We start from the raw sequence: 9,338 nt of genomic DNA, 5'->3' as shown, positions 1-9,338 counted from the left end.
CTAAATGACTGTCAGCATCACTTTGAGGTTGTTGGAAACTCTTACTACATTACTGTAAGCATCACTGAGTTTCTTAGCAACTATCACTACATTACTGTTAGCATCATCTTGAGTTCATGAGCAATTCTTCCGACATCACTGTCGCAATATTTTGAGGTTCGTAGCAAAATTTACTACATGACTGTCAGCATCACTTTGAGGTTATTCGAAAGTTTGACTCCATTACTGTTAGCATCATCTTTAGTTCATTAGCAATTCTTCCGACATCACTGTCGCAATATTTTGAGGTTTGTAGCAACTTTTACTACATTACTGTCGCATTATATTGAGTTTCGTAGCAACTCATAGTACATGACTGTCAGCATCACTTTGAGGTTATTCAAAACATTCACTCCATTACTGTTAGCATCATTTTGAATTCATTAGCAATTCTGATTACATCACTGTCGCATCATTTTGAGATCATTAGCAATTCTTCCGACATCACTGTCGCATTATTTTGAGGTTCGTAGCAACTCTTGCTACATGACTGTCAGCATCACTTTGAGGTTGTTCGAAACACTTACTACATTACTGCAAGCATCACTGAGTTGATTAGCAACTATCACTACATTACAGTTAGCATCATTTTGTGTTCATTAGCAATTCTTCCGACATCACTGTCGAAATGTTTTGAGGTTCGAAGCAACTTTTACTACATTACTGTCGCATTATTTTGAGGTTCGTTGCAACACTTACTACATGACTGTCAGCATCACTTTGAGTTTATTCGAAAGTTTCACTCCATTACTGTTAGCATCATTTTGAGTTCTTTAGCAATTCTTCCGACATCACTTTCGCAATATTTTGAGGTTCGTAGCAACTTTTACTACATTACTGTCGCATTATTTTGAGGTTCGTAGCAACACTTACTACATGACTGTCAGCATCACTTTGAGGTTATTCGAAAATTTCACTCCATTACTGTTAGCATCATCTTGAGTTCATGAGCAATTCTTCCGACATCACTGTCGCAATATTTAAAGGTTCGCAGGAACTCTTACTACATTATTGTTTCATTATTTTAAGGTTCGTAGCAACTCTTACTACATTACTGTCAGCATCACTTTGAGTTTATTAGCAACTATCACTACATTACTGTAAGCATCATTTTGAGTTGTTGAGCAATTCTCACGACTTCACTGTAGCATTAAATTGAGTTCATTAGCAACTCTTACTAAATGACTGTCAGCATCACTTTGAGGTTGTTCGAAAGTCTTACTACATTACTGTAAGCATCACTGAGTTGATTAGCAACTATCAGTACATTACTGTGAGCATCATCTTGAGTTCATTCGCAATTCTTCCGACATCACTGTCGCAGTATTTTGAGGTTTGTAGCAACTTTTACTACATTACTGTCGCATTATTTTGAGGTTCGTAGCAACACTTACTACATGACTGTCAGCATCACTTTGAGGTTATTTGAAAGTTTCACCCCATTACTGTTAGCATCATTTTGAGTTCATTAGCAATTCTTACTACATCACTGTCGCATCATTTTGAGATCATAAGCAGTTCTTCCGACATCACTGTCGAAATATTTTGAGGTTCGTAGCAACTTTTACTACATTACTGTCGCATTATTTTGAGGTTCGTAGCAACACTTACTACATGACTGTCAGCATCACTTTGAGGTTATTCGAAAGTTTCACTCCATTACTGTTAGCATCATCTTTATTTCATTAGCAATTCTTCCGACATCACTGTCGCAATATTTAAAGGTTCGTAGCAACTTTTACTACATTACTGTCACATTATTTTGAGGTTCGTTGCAACTCTTACTACATGACTGTCAGCATCACTTTGAGGTTATTCGAAACTTTCACTCCATTACTGTTAGCATCATTTTGAGATCATTAGCGATTCTTACTAAATCACTGTCGAATCATTTTGAGATCATTAGCAATTCTTCTGACATCACTGTCACATTATTTTGAGGTTCGTAGCAACTCTTACTACATTATTGTTGCATTATTTTAAGGTTCGTAGCAACTCTTACTACATTACTGTCAGCATCACTTTTAGTTTATGAGCAACTATCACTCCATTACTGTTACCATCATTTTGAGTTCATTAACAATTCTTTCGACATCACTGTCGCATCATTTTTAGATGATTAGCAATTCTTACGACATCACTGTAGCATTATTTTGAGTTTCGTAGCAACTCTTACTACATTACTTTCAGCATCATTTTTAGGTTACTTGAAACTCTGACCACAGGATTGTCAGCATCACTTTGACGTTGTTCAAAACTTTCACTCCATTACTGTAAGCATCACTGAGTTTATTAACAACTATCACTACATTACTGTGAGCATCATTTTGAGTTTCATACCAATTCTTACGACATCACTGTAGCAGCATTTTTAGGTTATATTCAACTCTTCCTCCATTACGTCAGCATCATTTTGAGTTCATTACAATGCTTACTACGTCACTGTAGCATCATTTTGAGATCATTAGCAATTCTTCCAACATCACTGTTGCATGATTTGGAGGTTCATAGCAACTGTTACTACATGACTGTCAGCATCACTTTGAGGTTGTTCGAAACACTTACTACATTACTGTAAGCATCACTGAGTTTATTAGCAACTATCTCTACATTGCTGTGAGCATCATTTTGAGTTTAATAGCAATTCTTACGACACAACTTTAGCATCATTTTGAGGTTAGTTTCAACTCTTCCTCCAATACCGTCAGCATCATTTAGAGTTTATTAGCAATTCTTCCGACATCACTGTCGCATTATTCGGAGGTTCGTAGCAACACTTACTGCATGACTGTCAGCATCACTTTGAGGTTATTCAAAACTTTCACTCCATTACTGTTAGCATCATTTTGAGTTCATTAGCAATTCTTACTACATCACTGTCGCATCATTTTGAGATCATTAGCAATTCTTCCGACATCACTGTCGCATTATTTTGAGGTTCGTAGCAACTCTTACTACATGACTGTCAGCATCACTTTGAGGTTATTCGAAACATTCACTCCATTACTGTTAGCATCATTTTTAGTTCCTTAGCAATTCTTACGAAATCACTGTCGCATCATTTTCAGATCTTTAGTAATTCTTCTGACATCACTGTTGCATTATATTGAGGTTCGTAGCAACTCTTACTGCATGACTTTCAACATCACTTTGAGGTTGTTCGAAACACTTAGTACATTACTGTAAGCATCACTGAGTTGATTAGCAACTATCACTACATTACTGTTAGCATCATTTTGAGTTCATTAGCAATTCTTCCGACATCACTGTCGCATTATTTTGAGGTTCGTAGGAACTTTTACTACATTACTGTCGCATTATATTGAGGTTCGTAGCAACTCTTACTACATGACTGTCAGCATCACTTTGAGGTTATTCGAAACTTTCACTCCATTACTGTCAGCATCATTTTGAGTTCATTAGCAATTCTTACATCACAGTAGCATTAAATTGAGTTCATTAGCAATACTTACGACATCACAGTCGCATTAAATTGAGTTCAGTAGCAACTCTTACTACATGACTGTCAGCATCACTTTGAGGTTGTTCGAAACTCTTACTACATTACTGTAAGAATCACTGAGTTTATTAGCAACTATCACTACATTACTGTTAGCATCATCTTGAGTTCATTTGCAATTCTTACGACATCACTGTAGCATCATTTTGAGATCATTAGCAATTCTTCTGACATCACTGTCGCATTTTTTTGAGGTTCGTAGCAACTCTTCCTACATTAGTGTCAGCATCACTTTGAGGTTGTTTGAAACTTTCACTCCATTACTGTTAGCATCATTTTGAGTTCATAAGCAATTCTTACTACATCACTGTCGCATCTTTTTGATTTCATTAGCAATTCTTCTGGCATCACTGTCGCATTATTTTGATGTTTGTAGCAACTCTTGCTACATTACTGTTGCATTATTTAAACGTTCGTAGCAACTCTGACTACATTCCTGTCAGCATCACTTTGAGTTTATTAGCAACTTTCACTCCATTAATGTTAGCATCATTTTGAGTTGATTAGCAATTCTTACTAAATCACTGTCGCATCATTTTGAGATCTTTAGCAATTCTTCTGACATCACTGTCGCATTATTTTGAGGTTCGGAGCAACTCTTACTACATTACTGTCAGCATCACTTTGAGGTTGTTCGAAACGTTCACTCCATTACTGTTAGCATCATTTTGAGTTTATTAGCAATTCTTACTAAATCACTGTCGCATCATTTTGAGATCTTTAGCAATTCATCTGACATCACAGTCGCAATATTTTGAGGTTCGTAGCAAGTTTTTCTACATTCCTGTCGCATTATTTTGAGGTTCGTAGCAACTCTTTCTACATGACCGTCAGCATCACTTTGAGGTTATTAGCAACTTTCACTCCATTAATGTTAGCATCATTTCGAGTTCATTAGCAATTCTTACTAAATCACTGTAGCATCATTTTGAGATCATTAGCAATTCTTCTGACATCACTGTCGCATTATTTTGAGGTTCGTAGCAACTCTTCGTACATTACTGTCAGCATCACTTTGAGGTTTTTCGAAACGTTCACTCCATTACTGTTAGCATCATTTTGAGTTAATTTGCAATTCTTACTAAATCACTGTCGCATCATTTTGAGATCTTTAGCAATTCTTCTGACATCACTGTCGCATTATTTTGAGGTTCGTAGCAACTCTTACTACATGACTGTCAGCATCACTTTGAGGTTGTTCGAAACACTTACTACATTACTGTAAGCATCACTGAGTTGATTAGCAACTATCACTACGTTACTGTTAGCATCGTTTTGAGTTCAATAGCAATTCTTACGACATCACTGTCAGCATCATTTTTAATTTACTCGCAACTCAAACCACATGACTGTCAGCATCACTTTGAGGTTATTCAAAACTTTCACTCCATTACAGTTAGCATCATTTTGAGTTCATTAGCAATTCTTACTACATCACTGTCGCATCATTTTGAGATCATTAGCAATTCTTCCGACATCACTGTCGCATTATTTTGAGGTTCGTAGAAACTCTTACTACATGACTGTCAGCATCACTTTGAGGTTATTCGAAACATTCACTCCATTACTGTTAGCATCATTTTTAGTTCCTTAGCAATTCTTACGAAATCACCGTCGCATCATTTTCAGATCTTTAGCAATTCTTCTGACATCACTGTTGCATTATATTGAGGTTCGTAGCAACTCTTACTGCATGACTTTCAACATCACTTTGAGGTTGTTCGAAACACTTAGTACATTACTGTAAGCATCACTGAGTTGATTAGCAACTATCACTACATTACTGTTATCATCATTTTGAGTTCATTAGCAATTCTTCCGACATCACTGTCGCATTATTTTGAGGTTCGTAGGAAGTTTTACTACATTACTGTCGCATTATATTTTGAGGTTCGTAGCAACTCTTACTACATGACTGTCAGCATCACTTTGAGGTTATTCGAAACTTTCACTCCATTACTATCAGCATCATTTTTAGTTCATTAGCAATTCTTACGACATCACAGTAGCATTAAATTGAGTTCATTAGCAATACTTACGACATCACAGTCGCATTAAATTGAGTTCAGTAGCAACTCTTACTACATGACTGTCAGCATCACTTTGAGGTTATTCGAAACTCTTACTACATTACTGTAAGCATCACTGAGTTTAATAGCAACTATCACTACATTACTGTTAGCATCATCTTGAGTTCATTAGCAATTCTTACGATATCACTGTCGCATCATTTTGAGATCATTAGCAATTCTTCCGACATCACTGTCGCATCATTTTGAGATCATTAGCCATTCTTCCGACATCACTGTCGCAATATTTTGAGGTTCGTATTAACTCTTACTACATGACTGTCAGCATCACTTTGAGGTTATTCGAAACGTTCACTCCATTAATGTTAGCATCAAATTGAGTTCATTAGCAATTCTTACTAAATCACTGTCGCATCATTTTGAGATCTTTAGCAATTCATCTGACATCACTGTCGCAATATTTTGAGGTTCGTAGCAACTTTTTCTACCTTACTGTCGCATTATTTTGAGGTTCGTAGCAACTCTTACGACATGACCGTCAGCATCACTTTGAGGTTATTCGAAACTTTCACTCCATTACTGTTAGCATCATTTTGAGTTCATTAGCAATTCTTACTACATCACTGTCGCATCATTTTGAGATCATTAGCAATTCTTCCGACATCACTGTCGCATTATTTTGAGGTTCATAGAAACTCTTACTACATGACTGTCAGCATCACTTTGAGGTTATTCGAAACGTTCACTCCATTACTGTTAGCATCATTTTGAGATCTTCAGCAATTCTTCTGACATCAATGTCGCATTATTTTGAGGTTCGTAGCAACTCTTACTACATGACTGTCAGCATCACTTTGAGGTTATTCGAAACTTTCACTCCATTACTGTTAGCATCATTTTGAGTTCATTAGCAATTCTTACGACATCACTGAAGCATTAAATTGAGTTCATTAGCAACTCTTACTTCATGACAGTCAGCATCACTTTGAAGTTGTTAGAAACTCTTACTACATTACTGTAAGCATCACTGAGTTTAATAGCAACTATCACTACATTACTGTTAGCATCATCTTGAGTTCATTAGCAATTCTTACGACGTCACTGTCGCATCATTTTGAGATCATTTGCAATTCTTCTGACATCACTGTCGCAATATTTTGAGGTTCGTATTAACTCTTACTACATGACTGTCAGCATCACTTTGAGGTTATTCGAAACTTTCACTCCATTACTGTTAGCATCATTTTGAGTTCATTAGCAACTATCACTACATTACTGTGGCATCATTTTGAGTTCATTAGCAATTCTTCCGACATCACTGTCGCAATATCTTGAGGTTCGTAGCATCTTTTACTACATTACTGTCGCATTATTTTGATGTTCGTAGCAACTCTTACTACATGACTGTCAGCATCACTTTGAGGTTATTCGAAACTTTCACTCCATTAATGTTAGCATCAATTTGAGTTCATTAGCACTTCTTACTTAATCACTGTAGCATCATTTTGAGATCATTAGCAATTCTTCCGACATCACTGTCGCAATATTTTGAGGTTCGTAGCAACTTTTACTACATTACTGTCGCATTATTTTAAGGTTCGTTGCAACACTTACTACATGACTGTCAGCATCACTTTGAGGTTATTCGAAACTTTCACTCCATTACTGTTAGCATCATTTTGAGTTCATTCGCAATTCTTACTACATCACTGTCGCATTATTTTGAGGTTCGTAGCAACTCTTACTGCATGACTGTCAGCATCATTTTGAGGTTGTTCGAAACACTTAGTACATTACTGTAAGCATCACTGAGTTGATTAGCCACTATCACTACATTACTTTTAGCATCATTTTTAGATCATTAGCAATTCTTCTGACATCACTGTCGCATTTTTTTGAGGTTCGTAGCAACTCTTACTACATAACTGTCAGCATCACTTTGAGGTTGTTCGAAACGTTCACTCCATTACTGTTGGCATCATTTTGAGTTTATTAGCAATTCTTACTAAATCACTGTCGCATCATTTTGAGATCTTTAGCAATTCATCTGACATCACTGTCGCAATATTTTGAGGTTCGTAGCAACTTTTTCTACATTACTGTCGCATTATTTTGAGGTTCGTAGCAACTCTTACGACATGACCGTCAGCATCACTTTGAGGTTATTCGAAACTTTCACTCCATTACTGTTAGCATCATTTTGAGTTCATTAGCAATTCTTACTACATCACTGTCGCATCATTTTAAGATCATTAGCAATTCTTCCGACATCACTGTCGCATTATTTTGAGGTTCATAGAAACTCTTACTACATGACTGTCAGCATCACTTTGAGGTTATTCGAAACGTTCACTTTATTACTGTGAGCATCATTTTGAGATCTTCAGCAATTCTTCTGACATCACTGTTGCATTATTTTGAGGTTCGTAGCAACTCTTACTACATGACTGTCAGCATCACTTTGAGGTTATTCGAAACTTTCACTCCATTACTGTTAGCATCAATTTGATTTCATTAGCACTTCTTACTTCATCACTGTAGCATCATTTTGAGATCATTAGCAATTCTTCTGACATCACTGTCGCATTTTTATGAGGTTCGTAGCAACTCTTACTACATGACTGTCAGCATCACTTTGAGGTTATTCGAAACTTTCACTCCATTACTGTTAGCATCATTTTGAGTTCATTAGCAATTCTTACGACATCACAGTAGCATTAAATTGAGTTCATTAGCAACTCTTACTACATGACAGTCAGCATCACTTTGAAGTTGTTAGAAACTCTTACTACATTACTGTAAGCATCACTGAGTTTAATAGCAACTATCACTACATTACTGTTAGCATCATCTTGAGTTCATTCGCAATTCTTACGACGTCACTGTCGCATTATTTTGAGGTTCGTAGCAACTCTTACTGCATGACTGTCAGCATCATTTTGAGGTTGTTCGAAACACTTAGTACATTACTGTAAGCATCACTGAGTTGATTAGCAACTATCACTACATTACTTTTAGCATCATTTTGAGTTAATTAGCAATTCTTACTACATCACTGTCGCATCATTTTGAGATCATTCGCAATTCTTCCGACATCACTGTCGCATTATTTTGAGGTTCGTAGAAACTCTTACTACATGACTGTCAGCATCACTTTGAGGTTTTTCGAAACGTTCACTCCATTACTTTTAGCATCATTTTTAGTTCATTAGCAATTCTTACTAAATCACTGTCGCATCATTTTGAGATCTTTAGCAATTCATCTGACATCACTGTCGCAATATTTTGAGGTTCGTAGCAACGTTTTCTACATTACTGTCGCATTTTTTTGAGGTTCGTAGCAACTCTTACTACATGACTGTCAGCATCACTTTGAGGTTGTTCGAAACACTGACTACATTACTGTAAGCATCACTGAGTTGATTAGCAACTATCACTACATTACTGTTAGCATCATTTTGAGTTCATTAGCAATTCTTCCGACATCACTGTCGCATTATTTTGAGCTTCGTAGCAACTCTTACTACATGACCGTCAGCATCACTTTGAGGTTATTCGAAACTTTCACTCCATTACTGTTAGCATCATTTTGAGTTCATTAGCAATTCTCACGACATCACAGTAGCATTAAATTGAGTTCATTAGCAACTCTTACTACATGACAGTCAGCATCACTTTGAGGTTGTTAGAAACTCTTACTACATTACTGGAAGCATCACTGAGTTTAATAGCAACTATCACTACATTAC

The sequence above is a fragment of the Aulostomus chinensis genome, chromosome 1, assembly GCF_037954235.1.
Source record: "Aulostomus chinensis isolate RoL2024-O1b breed Wild chromosome 1, RoL_Achi_v1.0, whole genome shotgun sequence".
NCBI classification, from domain to species: domain Eukaryota; kingdom Metazoa; phylum Chordata; class Actinopteri; order Syngnathiformes; family Aulostomidae; genus Aulostomus; species Aulostomus chinensis.
Note: the sequence above shows the minus strand (reverse complement) of the source record.